General features: G+C 33.4%; 1 protein-coding gene across 2 annotated transcripts in view; it reads right to left on the bottom strand.

Moving 5' to 3' along the window:
* The window catches only part of LOC134843550 (histamine H2 receptor-like), an 80,222-nt gene that overhangs the window by 60,944 nt on the left and 2,006 nt on the right, over positions 1-17,272 (bottom strand). The window contains exon 1 of one of the 2 annotated variants that reach the window (XM_063859665.1): positions 13,295-13,387. The exons of the other annotated variant lie outside the window; for it this stretch is intronic. The gene's annotated coding sequence lies outside the window, so the exon portion shown is untranslated. Of the gene's footprint in view, positions 1-13,294; positions 13,388-17,272 lie in introns of those variants that run through there. 2 annotated transcript variants of the gene reach the window in all.

Raw genomic sequence — 17,272 nt, 5'->3', positions numbered from 1 at the left:
CAAAAATTTGAAATTATTTCATAAAAATCATCCCCCCACACGCCGTAAAAAAAGTACAAAAGGATAGATTTCGCTACTTGTAACAAATCAATTATGGCAAATAAGCTTCTTTCAACCAATTTGGAACGATTTCTAAGACGGATTAACTCTCCGCTAACGCGTTAATAGCGCGAAATATATCGCGCGTTAATTGTCCCAAATTGGGCAAAATGGCAATCTTTAAACCCCCATAACTTTACGAAAAATGATCACAGGTGAAATATCTTTTCCAATTTGAGCTCAGGACAACAATACCTTTCGAATGATATAAAAAAATTTCGTCAAAAATGGCTAGTTAAAAAGTCGAAATTTGTCTGAAGAAAAAAAAACCCACCCCGAGCACAAATATTCCGTTACTTTCGTATCGAAAGTCGGAACAATAACACTGTTATAATGAAGTTTCGTGACCGTCAATCACGCTATGAAAAAATCTAAAAGCTTACCTAAAAATTGGGAAAAAGAGAGTTTTAAGTTTTTTACCGTTGAAAGAACAGTACTAACACTCATAACGCTCAATAAAAAAATTTATGTAGACTTGCTTACATATTTATTGAAAGTACTTGAGAAGTTGAAAAGTTTTCAATCATTCAAAAGGTTTTATCGTCTGTATAAATTCTTCAATAATTTGAATTGAGAAAAAAACAACCAAAAACTCCATATAATAGCGGGAATTGTCACGTACTACCCGCAGTGAGGTTGCATGGATGATAAAAAATTAAAATCAATGTTTGTGGTCAAAAGCGTTGGCATTATAATTGATCATAATTACACTTCGGGACCACGCTATCGATTATAATCCATTAGAATGGATTATAATGGAATATAAACTCTATAATTTTTTCCTTTCTGTTTTTTTTCCTATCTCTGTAATTTTTTCCTCTATAAAATTCTGCAGCTTTTACTGCATTAGTCACAGCCAACTCGTTTTCTAAACCTAGTCACTTTTTAGTAAACTTTGCTAAACCTTTATTTTGCACCTATCCTCATCAATCACACCCCCTATCTGCGCAACCGCTCCCGCCCTCACCCCACCTAAAGCCGCATCTCGCCTGCCCCTTTCTTCCACCTGCCCCCACCTAACCCCACATACCCCGCCCCACCTACGCCCTATCTCCATTAAAATACATCAAAATCAATTATGTTTGATGATAATGGATTAAATTGATTTCTTCATTGTTTGTTTAATAGTTACTTTTTATTTCATTTGACTCGATTGTTTTAAATAATTTTGGAGACCGACTATGAAAATCCATTATAATTGATGATTAACCTTGGAACTTCGTCGCAGGTAGCTCAAAATTTCACAACAGTTAGAAAAATTTGCAAATTTGACTCAAATGGCATGACTTTTAGCTAGTTAAGAGCTCTCTGTCGTAAATTTTGGCACGATTGTACTCTCAAGTATTTCCGATTTTCAAAAATTGCGGAACACATACGCTTGGGGTGGTTCTTCTTGGTCAAATTTTGGTGTTCTAATTATTAAACTTTATCAAAAAAGTTTTATACCCAGTTGATACAATCGACTTCTTTATTTCATATGTCTAATTTTTATGTAGAGGGATCTTTTGTGATTTTGTTTTTAATCAAGATTAGGTTATGGTTTGTGATGCGCTAAAACTTCCAATTATTGATCTCAGTATCACTGATTGTTGACAGTAGATTTCCCAATTGTCAATCTTTTCTGATGGATTGTGTTAATAGCTCACAAATTTTGACTGCAAAAGTGTAAATTTTTACACGTAGCTTCATTTCAAAATTAATTTCTTTTCACGAAATTTTACTCAAGTTTTTCCTTTTTTAGCATCAATGGGGATGATTCATGTTCTGCCTGGGTTAGCAAACGCAATTATCTAGCATACGAAAACCGGTTCATTTTAAGTTCGTTAAATATAGATCAGACAAGCCAATTTTAAGTACTTGCGCTGTTGACTGTTTGTTCCGCAAAATTGGAATTACAAGTTTGTTGTTTTTTCTATCTGAGCGTCCAAAATCACTTTTTAGTATCTATGCACTCCCAATTATCTGAGAATTTGAAGTTCTGCAATTCTATCGTTAATCAATGGATTAGATTTTTGATGATTGCCAAGTTACCCATCTTTCAAAAATTGATGGTTTTGGTTTTTTCTGCTAATTAGTGTAACTTTGTTTTGGCATAACCATTTGTTGGTCTCATTCATGACTGCTTGATTTAACTCCGTTAGTTGTATTGATATTTCTCTAGGAATAAGAATGTATCGTCTGCATTTTAAAGTAAGTTATTTTAGCTTGTGTTTTCGTTGACACACATCTCAATTAGATCGAAAGAACGGATCTCGGAATTTGAAGTAAAAAGGAATGATTAACCAAAATAAATGTTTCTTCAAGTCTACAGATGGGTACCGTAAAACTTCGAAAGAAAATATTTTAGTTCAGAATTTATTTGGTCCACGAGCGATGCAATTGCATCTGATGTGCCTCGCTTCTTTGTAAACTAAATGGTCTACGAAAATCCTTTATCATCGTTTTTATCCATGGAACTTTTGTGCGATTTTATCTCTTTAGGGTGGTTATTAAATTTTTGTATAAAATTCCAAGGTTGTGCTAAGAAAACTTCTCAAAAACTTATACGTTCTTTTTCTTCAAAATTTGGTGCAAAACTTAAAAGACCAACTGTAAGAAGAAGAAACAAAAAAAACCTAAAATTAAGATTGAAGTTGATATCCAAAAAATAAAATAGTTCAATGAATAATTCAACTTTACAACTTGACCGCTTGCCACAAGTGATGACTTAAAGTGCGAAAAAAAACAGAAGCGGAAAACAATTAAAACTTCAAACGAAGAAAAATTGAAGTTTCACGTTCAAACTGAAAAACTGAAAATGACATTGACTTTATAAAAGAACACTGAAAGAAAGATCCTCAAGTTGTTTGAACATGTTCTATGCTTTTGAGGAGTTCTCTGAAAGTACCTATGAGTAGTTGAATCATGCTTGCTCAAAAAAAAGATGAACAAATTTATTAAATTCGGCATTCTCCAATCCTATCAAGAAAGCCCTGCGCGAGCTACCAACTAAAAACACCCCCCATGCGAAGTAGTTTTAAAAGTTTTACTGCAGTGTTGACTATTCATATTTTTTTGTCTTCATTGTTTTAGTGGTAAAATCTGCTAATCGCTTGTGTTAGAGTGTTGTTGATCATATAAAAAATCAATTGTTATTAAGATCATTCAATTGAAAACTAATTTGGTTGACTTTTATACATGGCCTGCTCTGTTTTTTGGTTGATTCTTTTTTTGAAAATGATTATTTTTGAAAATTTAAAGCAATTTAAAGCTTTTTATCTTTCCTGTCGGTTTGAAAACAGATTTAGCCTGTAGTCGCAACTTTCCGTTTCATGTGTTGACCCATTTGTAATTCTCAAAAATGGGTTGTTTCTTCAGTATTTCGTTGTTGTTTTAATTTTTTTCTTGATTTTTTTGGTTAATTTCATTTTAAAATTTCCATAAAAAAACATGTTCGACTGCTAGGCGAATAACAATCATGTCAAGACAGTTTTCCAGTTTGTTAAAAGCTCTGTCTTATACATATTTTGGTGATATTTAGACAAATCTTCCAATTTTTCTTTTTTCGATTATATTAAAAAAAAAACTGGTTTACATCAATTGCATCGAATAGGTTCTTTTTTCATCAAGTGTTTGACACCCTTTTATACATAATCAGCATTCATTATACCCAATCCTTTCAAAACGACAGCAGTTTTACAACTCTGAAACTTTAATCATTGAAATTTAAGCTCATTTTCGACAGTTTTTAAGACAACCTGGTTTTGTTGAGGCAAAATACTGTTGTCTTATTTTTTTTCAAATTGTTCCATGAGATTGGTAAAGATTTTTTTTTGCAAAATAGTTTTTAGAAACTTCTAAGTTTTTTTGTTTGCTTTGCAAGGTAGTTGATCAATCTTCATTCAATTGAGTCCGCTCAAGCGGTTTATGTGAATGTTTTTTCAATGAATTTTTCATTGGTTTTGTTTCCATTTTGTACATTTTTCTCAAATAAAATTTTTCTGCAAAAATTGAGGATAAAAAATTCTTTGTTTTCTAGAGTCCTGTATTTTTGTAATCGACCGGAAAAAATGTCTCTGAAAAAAATTTACACCTTTTTAGTAGTCTCGCGGATATCGCTATCACCCTAAGATTTTAAATTGAAATGTTACGAAGCGTTGATTGGAACATGTATCGATGTTTTATTTTTCATTCTTTAAACGAAACTGGGTTCAAATTTAACGAAACTAAAATATGGTCGTACGGTAACTGTAATCGAAATTTGATTATTTTAAAATACCGTCAGTTCCAGTACAAATTTATGCAAAAAACTGAGAAGAAGAATATGCGATTCTAAGTCGACTTCTTGCTTCAACTTCTTGGTTCAGACAAAAACAACAGCTTCCAATGCTTCTTTTCAACTTCTAATAATATTTTTTACTGCTACTCTGGAGTGCAAGCATACAACAGAAAAAAATTATTTTTAACATAACATTTCAGAAAACAAAAACGCAAACATAGTATTTTTGTTTCAAGTACCAGATTCGACTTATTTATTTTTCGTTCACACGCCGCCTTTTTTTAATCCGGCGAAGTATTTTGCGACTCAGTGTGTAGAACTCCGTTTAAGCGGCGCTTGGTTTGTTCGTCTGCTTCTAACAGAGCCAACTCCTTCACATTGTGTATGTTCTCGAGCTCAGTATTAGTGGTAGCTTTTTTGGACTGGTTGCATACTTTTAAGTGTAACACGCAGTTGTGAGAGCTAATCATCATGCCTAACAAAGTACAAATTTATGCAAAAAACTGAGAAGAAGAATATGCGATTCTAAGTCGACTTCTTGCTTCAACTTCTTGGTTCAGACAAAAACAACAGCTTCCAATGCTTCTTTTCAACTTCTAATAATATTTTTTACTGCTACTCTGGAGTGCAAGCATACAACAGAAAAAAATTATTTTTAACATAATATTTCAGAAAACAAAAACGCAAACATAGTATTTTTGTTTCAAGTACCAGATTCGACTTATTTATTTTTCGTTCACACGCCGCCTTTTTTTAATCCGGCGAAGTATTTTGCGACTCAGTGTGTAGAACTCCGTTTAAGCGGCGCTTGGTTTGTTCGTCTGCTTCTAACAGAGCCAACTCCTTCACATTGTGTATGTTCTCGAGCTCAGTATTAGTGGTAGCTTTTTTGGACTGGTTGCATACTTTTAAGTGTAACACGCAGTTGTGAGAGCTAATCATCATGCCTAACTCTTGCGCAGCAAGCTAGTGGTCCTGTCGAAATCTGGTGCTACTTTTTTTAAACTTTGTTTTGCTTTTTGGTAGACACTCCTTGATATATGATTATCAATTGATTTGGTGATTCTGCTGTATTTAGAGGCTTAGGCGCTCAATTTTTGCATATGACAGAAGGCAGGCTTTTTCAAACTCCCTGTTGTATACGTGACCTGCCGTATCCTGTCATATATTAGTGGAAAAACTTGAATTCTAGAACAGGATCTAATAGTTTTTGGAGGAAAATTTTTGTATATTTTTTTTGGACAATATCACACAACAAGTGTAAAAATTTGAATAGTACAAAAATAATACGACCGATTAATTTGCTTAAATTCAACTTGGAACAAATTTGCGGTTCGAGACTTCTCGGAACACATAAATAAATCGCGTTACGCTTTCAGAAAAAATAAAGCGCGCATCCAGAGCGTCGGAAAATTGGCGTTTTCAAAACCAAGAACGTTAAAAAACATAGGAAGTTAACATAGCAGTTTTTGTTTGATTTAGTTTTAAACCCAATTATTTCCATAAAAAATAATTACAGGTCAAAAATCTCGAAACATCAGAAAGTGCCTCAAGGAAATCCCTTGGGTAACAAGCAATTATAATGGATTTTCAAGACTTGTCTCCATAAAACCTAAAATAGTTGGTTGTGATGACTTTTTGATTCATTATAAACCAAAAACAGTAGTATCAAATGACTTCAATTTAATCTGTTGTTATGGTTTATAATGAATTCTATTGAGATTTATTGGATTATAACAGTTTATACTCCTATTCTTCATTAGGAACTCAGGTTTTTCAAAATTTGATAGTGTTCATTCAATTAATGAACGTTGCACTCGTTATATTGAAAATTTACAGCTGGCTTGTAGCAGAAAATTATTGAATTATTTGCTAATTGGTATCCTCACAATGTTTTCTCCTTGTTGTCTTATTTAAGTATTTCACACTCACACACCCCTGCCTTCAATTACAACTACCTCTCTCGAGCCTCCACACTTACCTTTTACTCATCTTTACACCCTAACTACTCACATTTAAGCTCCCACTGGCAGGGTCTTATTTTGGACGAGGTAGCAAAACAGGATGTGGGGGGGGGGGGGGGGGGGGGGTAAACGGTGGAGGGGTTTAGTGTGAGAAACGCAAATCTGGTGGATATGGGCAACTGTCTGGTGGAGTGGATAAAACATGCGGGGGTTAAGTTTGGCAGCAGTTTTTTTTTGGGGGGGGGGGGGGGGTAAGTGTGGGGAAACTATTAAAATATACATTTGGGGAGATGGGGTAAGTATGGGAGTGTTTTATTTGGTTGCTAAAACGAGATTAGAGTTGTTAAACGTGTAAGGGATTTTGTTCGCAAAAATTGGATTGAGTTTGAGTAGGTTAAGAAATCGAGTAGGACTTCAAGTAATGCAAAAAAGGCTTTGCAGAAAAGTTGGAAATATTTTCACAGATTATAAACTATGATAATCAAATACAATGGATTTTAAAAAAATTCAATCAAATTTTTTAAAAGCATTTTAATTTTTGAAAGAAATTTGAAATCACTGAAAAAATAGGTTGTAACGGGCTATAATCCTCTGCGTGGTCCCAAAGTGTAATTATCAATGATAAAGGCAAAACTGTTGAATAGGAAAACCTTTTATCATCGGTTTTTATCCATGGACCCTCAGTGCGGTTTAACTTTTTTGGGTGATTTAAAAAAAATTGTTATCCAAAGCTGTTCTAAAAAACTTCTCAAAAAATGATACCGGCCGTTTTCTTCAAAACTTGGCACAAAAATTAAAAGACTGACGGTAAGAAAAGAAAACGAAAAAAACTAAAACTAAGTTGGAAGTTGATATCCAATAAAAAAAATCTAGTTCAATGAATAGTGCGACTTGAAGCGTTTTGTTAAAGAAGTGACTGCTTGCCACAAGTGATGCTTCACAGTAAGAAAAAAAAAACAGAAGCAGAAAATAATTAAAACTTCAAGGGAAAAAAAATTGAAGTTTCACGTTCAAACTGAACATGAAACGACATTGAGATTATACAAAAAACCTGAAAGAAAGACCCTGAAGTTGTTTGAACATGTTCTATACTTTTGAGTAGTTCACTCATGCTTGCTCGAAAAACAAGAAAAACGAAATTAATAAATTCAGCATATTCCAATCTTAACAAGATGGCCCTGATCAAGCTGTCAACTAAATTATTCAGTTATATGACCAGTTTGACTCTTTTCTTCCAACCCCCCCCCCCCACCCACCCACCCGCGTGCGAAGTTTTACAAGTCATTTTTTCGTTTACATTGCCAGATTGTTTAAAAAAAAGCTGACTTATAGTTTAAAAAGTATGCTGAATATTTGAGCCAAGCAAAACGGAGTCTTACAATTTGATACCAGCCAACTTAACTACCTAGTCATTTCCACCATTTTTTCCACAGCGATTTTACTCCTATTTTTTAACTTAAGACAAAAACTGATGCAATATCAATTCCTTATCTTAACTCTCATCACAACAATCTTAGTCCTGCGATGATTGAGTCTCCTTTCGAACTCACAGTTTGACCTGAAAGCAATCAAGTTTTTGTAGCGTCGGGCCAGGAATTTATTTCAAGCGATAAAATAAATTTACCAGAAACTGGATTTGCTCAATATAATAAACGCACAAATGTCGAGCATCTGCCATATCAGAAAAAGATCGAGAAGTGTTAGGAGTATGACCATAAAATTAAGCATCTGCCATTACAGAGTTGATCGAAACGCGTAAAGAGCATAATCATGAGTTTTCAGCGCGAAAATTGTAAGCTCGAAAAGTTTTTTTTTCAGGCTTTAATTGATTTAACACCAAATTGCCGGACTGAAAAACTTTCGTAACATTTTGAGCAAGCTGCTCTTCAGTCTTCCGAATACTTCTCCTTAGCGCATTTTAAGAAGTCTTTTTTCCATCTCTCATCAAGTAACTTGAGAAAAATCAAGGAACTGGGCCTCAAAGCGAATTGCAAAACAAATGGCGATTTCGCGTTGGCCTTAAAAAAACTGCTTTACATTGCATTTGAAAAAGAAAGATAGGCGAGTCCTATGAAATGATTGCTCAGGAAATTCAGATTGTATGCAACAGAAACTGTTCGGATCCCGGAAACAAAAAAAAACTTGACGAGTTGAGTCTATACTTTGATTTTACGTATAAAGGAATAAGGGCAAGGTGCCAAATGTGAAGTCTATGTGCCACCCTCCCTTTGGAACCAGGGGAATGCTGCCGTGACTGGGGTTGCTAGGACAGCAAATGTTGTCGAAGATTGGCACATTGTTATCCAATCGTATTTCAGCGAAATTTGCCCTAGTATGTGGAAATTAGTGGTAGCCTGCAAAAAGACACCTTCGTACAATTTTTTTCGAGACTTTGAGTGGCCATAAAAGCACAAAGAGGGGAAAGTAACGCGTATTGAACCAAAAAGTCCAAAACCCGTTTACTCAGACAAACTGGTCAGTACTTTTTCAGAACCTTTTTTCATGATGGTAGGTTGGGACTAGGGGACGGCAAACCCTTTAGCTTTGCGTTTAAATGGGATCGATCAATTCAAAACATCATAAAAAATGAGCAAATTGATCGTTTTTTAGGGTTGAACTCAAGAATGATTCTAAAAATTAAAAGATTTTCTGCATTTTTGCATCAGTAAAACCTCCTGTAATTTCTTTTTTTACGCCATTTTTTTTCAAAGAACAAAGAACGTTTAATTTAATTGAAGGCTTTTGATGTTCCTTGAAAAAATGGAATCCGAATTTTTGGCAGGGTCATGTCTGTTCAAATTTCACGCAAATTAAGTGGGACAAAATTGTCAGACTTTTAATGGCAAAAATAATCCTCGCTTTATTCTTTGATGCTTACCGAAGTCCCCTTCGAATTAAGTTCTCTTTTCATTTTGGATTAAAACGGTGTAAGTAATAGAAATTTTTCTAAAATGTAGTGGTTTTAAATGGCTAAAGCAACAAAAAAGAGGGAGTGAAATTGTATGGTGCTAAATTGTTCAGAGTTTAAAAGATGGAAACCTGAAAACCAAATACTTTTTTTTTCTTAACCGTGTAAAACCCCTTGTTACACAATAAAAAGATGCTTATTTGAGGTGGGGAAAAGGAAAAATAGTACCAACTTTTATCTCTTCAACTCGACATTGTTAGTAAACAAGTAATCAATTTGATTCCCAGCCCACCACGATTGTGCACAATCACGCTCCATACTGATTACCATTCGGAAAATTATGTGAAAACAATCAGCAAGTTGACTTTTCACTTTTTGCGAAAAGTGATAGATTACAAAAAAATGATCACAGGTGAAAAATCTTTTTAAATTTAAGCTCTATGATATTTAAAAGATTCCGTCAAAAAAATGGCTGGTTAAAAAGTCGAAACTTGTCTTAAGAAAAAAACCAACCCGAGCTCAAATACTCACTACTTTCGCTACAAAAGTCGGGACAACAAACTTCCTTGGTACGTGTTTTGGACTGCCAGTGTTCTTAATTTGGGAAATGTATTTCAACAAAATAAAGGTAAATTTGTTTTCACCAACTTGTGAAAAATTTTCAATAACACTTGAAAGATAGTTTGGGAACTTCAGGCAAAATTCCTTATTTTCGATGCCAAGTAATTTCTCTATTCTCGTTTACAAATTACTCACGTTGAAATTCGACTACATTTAACTTTACGGGAAGATCAAATCAATTGATGAAGGATAATTACAAAAAAGTAATAGAAAAAGAACAAAACTGCTCGTATGAGGGTGGAGCTCTGAATGTTCCGCCTGCCCTTTAAAGTGGCTGAATTAGTTTTTGGTATCTGAGTCGGCGGCAGAAATTTTAATTGGTTGCTTCAATTCACCTTAACCTTTTTTTGTTATTTCTATATTTCGTTCCCTCTTTGGTAACTATCTTTAACCCATTAATTGTTTCTTCTTATCCGTTGGCATTTTGTCCTAGACCATAGGATTCAAGCAAAAATCAAATTTGAATTTCGGTTAGACTTTAATTAATAATTAGAAATCATTCCGCGCGATTTATTTATCACGCCCAATAGTCAGTTTCCAAATAATTTCAACGTTACAAAACTGAATGCAGATGGAGCATATTTTTTTGACTAATATTCTTTTTAGTACTTCAAAGAGAAAAACAGTTCAAAATGAAAAGATAACATTTGGTCGGGGAAACATTACCACCCTAAACACAATTTTTCCGTCACTTTGTTTGAAAGTTGGACTGCAAATTGAATAGGTTTACCATTTATTTTAGATTACTTCTTTCGCTTACCTTAATAGTTTCTTGATTACAACTTTTCATTTCAAAATAAATTTTAATTATGGTAAAATTTTAGTGGTCCAGGTTGAGGATAATAATATGCATATACTATTGAAATAGAATTTTAGTGACGCCGGATTTCAGGGTTTTGTGTCTATTGCTTTAAGAAAAATTTTTCAAAAAAATTCACAGAAAAAAAAATTGAATGTTTTGAAAATCATTTTCGGTGTGTTTGAGGAGTCGAGTTATGTGCTGGTATAAAAATCAAGATGTCTCAGCAATCAGCATTAGTTTTTGCAAAAGGAAAAAATTAAAAAAAAATTAATAACAGAATGTTTCTTGCTTAACTTCAACGGTTCGATAACAAGCCATGATCGTTTTTGTGCCATGAAAGCTTATCCATGAGGCCATAAAACCTTAAACAATTTTTTTATCGCGTAATTGATTTTCTTTTTTATGAGCAAAAAAAACATTGAAAAATTGAAATTGTTTTAATTAGAGTTCAAAGTGTTGTTGTTACTCAATAACCTTCATTTTGAATATGAACAAAACTGCTAGCATTTTGCGCGTACAGTTTTTTTTAGAAAAATTGTGTCACTAGCATTTTTTGCAGTGTAAAATTTTGTCATTGGCTTTTTTCGCAGTGTGAAACTGGGAGACTATCATTTGCTTTTTTTTGTGAAAAACTTTAGCTGTTTTGAGCTTCACTTGAATTTTTTGTGTTTTAGTTCTAAACGCAGTAACCATATCTTATATATTAAATAAATTAAATGTTTTCAGCAAAAAACCTAATGTTAAAGGGGCTATCGAGTGCAATGTTTAAAAATACGTTGATCAAAACGTCCAGAGTCATTCACAGGACTATCGAATACTCTAAAAACTTGAAAATTCTAGAATTCTTTTCTAAAAAGTGCGCAACTCTCTAAGCATATTGAACTTATTTCAACTTCAAAGCTAACATTATCTGCCCATTTTTCTCAAAAGTTTCGCGTTTACAGATTCATTTCAGTCTGAAACGAATGAACTAAGCAGCAACCTCCATGCTTGGAGAAACCCGTTTTTTAAAGAACGGTTTATGAAAAAAATTTGATTTGTTTCACAAATTGAATAGCTCGCTTAAGTAAACCTTAAGTTTTTGATGAAGCAATTCTGTCTATGAAATAACCTGAAATATTTCAAATTTTAATATCTTGGATAGTTTGCTTACAAAAATTTAGGTTTCTTGCGGATCGTTTTGTTCTATGAAGCAATTTGAAATAAATCAAACTTTCATAGGTTGAGTAGCTTGCTGAGAAAATTTTTCATATTTTGAGAACCGATTCGATCTATAAATTGTCTTTAGACAATTCAAATTTTTACCGTTTAAATGGTTTCAATACATAAAGTTTTTTTTCGCCATCCGATTCGCTTCTTGAAATAACTTCAGTTTTTCAAAAATTCAAACCGATTTACCACATAGTTTTACTTAAATTTGTCAGATGTTTCATGGCTTGACTAGCTGGATAAGAAAAACAACTAACTTGCTGCGAGTCGATTGATTATTGAACACGGGCTTGCTAGTATAGATCACATGAGAAAATCAACAAGTTGAGTGGCAAAAGCCCCACAGATAAACTGCATGTGGAGATTCAGTATGTTAATTAAAGTTTGATTCTCCAACATAATTATATATAAAAAATGTAACTTTTCGTGTACGGCTAAAAAACTTCATTGAAACTTTGACTTGTTATTTGACGAATAAAAATAAAAAAATTCACCATGCGTTTTTTTAAATTTCATTTTTTTAAAGTTTGTTTTGTGCCTAAAATGTCTTTGCGTCTGAAAAGAACTAAAAATTACTTTCCACCAATAATCTATTTTTTGAAAAGATTGCTTGTCTCACAATATTTATAGAACGAAATTGTATGACTAGAATTGTTTGTTAAAAAAGTGTGTCATCAGTTTTCTGAATTTTTTTGCCTCCAAAATCAGTTTAATACCATTACTCATGGTTTATCAATTTTGATCATCCTAAGATTTGTTGAAGTAGAAAAACGCCTTCTTTGAAAAAATGCTAGAGGTCAATCTGGGCAATCATTCTATAATGCAAAAACTTTTTTAAACTGCGATTAAAATGGTTATAGGAATAGATCTCATTCGTCCGCGTTTTCTGGTCTGAGGTGTTTGACTCATGATTCGATCGACACGGTCAAGCGATGTCCAATTTTCGTCGCAAATTAAGACGGTCGAACAAAGGCCATAGTGATTCATGGGACACAAATTCATGGGACACAAAGTCGAATCATGGGTCAACCAGGTTCGAATCATGAGTCGAACAGGGTCGAATCATGAGTCGAACAGGGACCAATTTTAATTAGGGGACCAAAAGTTTAGCAAATTGGCCGAGTTTCGGATTGGAAACTAACATTAAAGTACAATTTTCTTCTTAATGAAAATGAGGCTTCATGAAAAGTCAAAGCTTTTTATTGTAGTTCAAAATGACCATTTGCAATAATTTAAAAAAAAACATTTGATAACCGCTACGAGCAGTCGTTCTGATACGATCAGTTCTGTTTAACAAAATTCAATTAAGGTATTTTGTTCAACCTTGAAAAGGTTCAGGTCATTCTAGGATACAATTATTGAAAAATTGACCTTTTTTGTTCAATACTTTTGTTAAGGTGCTTTTTCCATAATTTTTGTTTATGTGTACTAACCTGATTGCTTATTAGAAGTTAAGACAATTACCAACTGCTCAAAGTTCGCCATTTAAATGTAACTTGAAAACCTTAACTCAGAACAGAAGTAAGAACAGAGTAAGAATTTCAAAGTGCCAAGGTGTACCAAAGATAGCACAAAGTACTGACGTCTGATTGATGTCCAAATGAGGCTTAAATAATCAATCAATTATGCAGAAATAATAATTCAAACTTATTCAAATAGCTGTTGCTTGACAGCTGTAATTACACTTGTGCTGATGGACAATTTTTCATAAAAGATTACCAGTTCGAATATTCATCAGGACTATTGTCTGCAACAATTTGATATTTCTCGCAGTTTTTCTCTTGAAAAAAATCACATTTGACATTTTCTCCAAAAAATACTCTAAAAACGTTTTTCCTCGAAAATCTCCAAGATATAATAAAATTATTCAATTCAGTGAGTTGCAAAAATGTGTCCAGCTCTATTAGCCTGTCTTGGTATATTTTGCATCATAAGCAATTGTGTACTAATCATACTTGCATATTTTAAAACATAAACATTTTTTTTTCAGAGATTGAGAAGCTGATTTGGAAGACGAAAACATTTTCTATCGGCGCGTTTAGCGTCGATAATTATATAGCAAAAGTTAAGCGGAACGAACGAGCCAAAATATGTTTTTTTTTCTCTTAAATTAAAAAAATTCATTTTTCGCATACTGTCTGTCGAAACTGTCTTCGCATACTGTCGGTGGTGTAGAAACTCAATTAAGCTATCTCCCTACCCTCTGCTCCCTCAAAAACAGTATAATGCAACAATAGGCGTCATCAAAAGCATGCAGGTAGTAGATTTGTAAACAGCACACAATAAATTGGCCCATTGTGGTATATTTTAAATACGTGTCGAGAAATTTTTTGGAAAAAAAGTTTTGGGCAATCTTTGCTTCGAGGAAAGCGAGTAGAAAGGTTAATAATCCAACCATGTATCTGAATACAAAAACCAGAAATTCATTTTAAAAAAGCAAACAAAAAACCACAACTAAAAAAACCCACAACTTGACATTAGTGTCTGGAATGATGTTCTCTTTGTGGAAAAAACGTTCAGAACCACAATAGACGGCGTTTAACATTACGAGGCCAAACTGTGCACTGAATAGGCGCAACATTTTGGCGTCTGTAGGTTTTTGGAATCCAGTGACCAGCCTTTAATCATGTTAAAATTTTGTCGGAACAATCAAAGAAAATGAAAGAACAAAGGAAGCGTCCTTGCTGCGGAATCCGCTTACAATTCACAAAATGCACAGTTTGGCCTCGTAATGAATAAAAAAATCAAAACAAATTATCGTGGGGCAACTGCTCCGGCAAAACTTGAATCAATATTATAGGAACTGAAAACAAAAATGTTGGCACGTAAACTTTGAGCTCTAAACTCTATTCTAAGACTTTTACGCTTGCGATTAGCAAGCGTTATCAAATGGAACATAGACTTTTCTTCTGGTTAACAACTTGTTAACTTGTTAATAACTGGTTAACTTGTTTAACAGTATCACTTGAATCACTTGTATCTTGGTTCATAATGAATTCAATTTTATATATCTTTCCAGCCAAGTTAGCCTGGAGGTAACAAATATGCCTACGGCATCATAGGTCCTGCGTTTGAATCTGACCAGTACCTGTTTTTTTTTTTCAAACGAGAATGTTGTGTTTTAAATAAAATTATCACCCAATCATTTGTCTGCTTATATGTTATCGGCTTAGTTGTTGCATCTTGGAATCATTTTTTGCTGCGCGTATTTTTCTTTAATTTTGCTCTTAGTGTTTGATTTACTCTGACTATTTGTAATTTGTAATTTCTTTCTTTGTTTTTTTTTTGGTTTCGCTAAAAAAACATTCCTCTGCCCAATCTATCAAAGCCTACTTTTATCGACTTAATGACCTAATTTTAGATCGTTTCAAAGGAAGCACAGTTTTAACAATCCCTTCCTTGCTTTTCAAGTTGGTTGTATGTTCACCAATCGGTTCGTTGAAGTTTTTTTTTATTATGGAAAATTATTTCCAAATTTAACGGAAAGTTTTAGTTTTTCTCATAAATTTCTGCTGATTTTCAAAAAAAGGGTATCAATTCCCTGTGTGCTTTTATACTCCCTTTTTTGACTCCTCTGTCAACAGCCTTCGAAAAGTCTGTAGGGGAATATTTGACCCATATTTTAGATTTTTTAATTTTCCCAAAAAACACCCCACTCAAATCCAAGTTTTGGTTTCAATGAATAGAACGGTGCGAAAAATAAAACTTCCTTGCGTGAGCAGCTACGCCCAATTTTTTTAAGCAGATAAAGTTACGGCCCTCGGAATATTCAATTTTTTGATTTTTGTCAGTTTTGTGACTTTTTTGACTTTTCTCGAAAACAATAAAATCTGATTTTGTGGCTTCACTGGAGATAGCGGGAAGTAAGAAGCTTTTCTGCATTAGCGGCCACCCACAAAATCTTTTGCACAAAAAACTATCGCACTCGGGAAAGTCAAATTTTTGCTTTTTGACCGTTTTTCAAACTTTTTGAATATTCTCAAAAATTTCCCTACAAATGATATTTTAGGTTCAATTCGATGAACGAGTTGTGAAAAGCTCGTTTATTTGTGCAACTAATCCCAATTTTTTCTAACACCAAAAGTTATGGCCCCTTTATTTTTGATTTTTTGACCGTTGTTCCTAAAGGTTTTTGACATTTCTCGAGAACTAACCTCCCAAACTTGAGATTTTGGGTTCAATCGACATAACAGGTTGAGTTATAACTGTCTATGTCCATTTTAAGAATTTAAGAAAAAATATGGCCTTCAAACAAGTCGAGTTTTGACTTTTGACTTTACTCGAAAACTACCGTGCCAATTCTCACATTGTGTGCAATCGAGAAACCCGGTTTAGAGCATCTTCTCTGCTTAATCGGCCACAATTTGCTTTTTGCAAAAAACATTTACGGGTTTTGGAAAGTTTTGTGAACATATATTAGAAGTTTTTGAATTTTTTTAAAATTTACACAATCAAATCTGAGATGAAATTTTCATTTGAAAAAAAAAAAAACCGGTTGCGATAACTGTTCATGCAGAAGCGGCGACTTCTCAGTTTTTGTAAGAAAAAGTTATTTTATTTAGAAAAATTGAGTATCTCAAAATTTTTTCTTTTTCTCACTTATTTTAGCAGAGAAACAGTTAAGGGTTTTAGGCAAAATCCAATTTTTTTCAGGTTAATTTCTCAGGTGAATTTCCAATCGAGAAACCCAGTTTTGGGAATTTTCTCTGCTTAAGTGGCCACAACCTGCTTAAGGTTTTTCTAAGGTTGTTTACAACCGAGAAACCCAGTTTAGGGAATCTTTCTGCTTGGGCAGCCACAACCTGTTTTTGCAGAAAAAAAAGTTATGTTTTTTTGGAAATTTTTTGACCGTTTTGTAGAGCTTTTGACCGTTTTCTAGAAACTTTTCAACATTTTTTCTTAAATTCACAGAATCAAATTTGAGAGAAAAAATTCAATTGAAAAAACCAGTTGCGATATTGGTTCCCGCAGAAGCGGCGAAATCTTAATTTTTTTGTAAGAGAAATGTTATCTTTTGGTAAGTTTTATTATCTCAAAATTTTTTACTCTTCTCACTAATTTAGAAAAAAAAGTACTAAAGATTTTGAGCAAAATCCAATTTTTGCAATCACATTTTTTTGGAGCCGCATCAGTAGAGCAACTTCATTCAATATCAAGCGCGTACCTCCAACTTCAATTGTTCTTTATCAAGACATACAAAAATTTTGCTTAATCTCGTTTTTCTCAACATTTAGTTTTTTTCGACTTAAGTTATTTATGTTTGTGTTGTATCTCAAATGGCGTGAAGCTCTGCTTCGCTTCTGTGCAACATTTTGTGCAATTTATAGGGGAGCAATAAAATTGTGTTTCCGTAGAAATGACCCAAGTCAGGTCATTAAACCGAAAAAGTATAGGTTAAAATAATTTGGGCC

Source organism: Symsagittifera roscoffensis, chromosome 4, assembly GCF_963678635.1.
Source record: "Symsagittifera roscoffensis chromosome 4, txSymRosc1.1, whole genome shotgun sequence".
Classification (NCBI taxonomy): Eukaryota; Metazoa; Xenacoelomorpha; order Acoela; family Convolutidae; genus Symsagittifera; species Symsagittifera roscoffensis.
The sequence above is the reverse complement of the archived record's forward strand: the minus strand, read 5'-3'. Positions and strand labels throughout refer to the sequence as shown.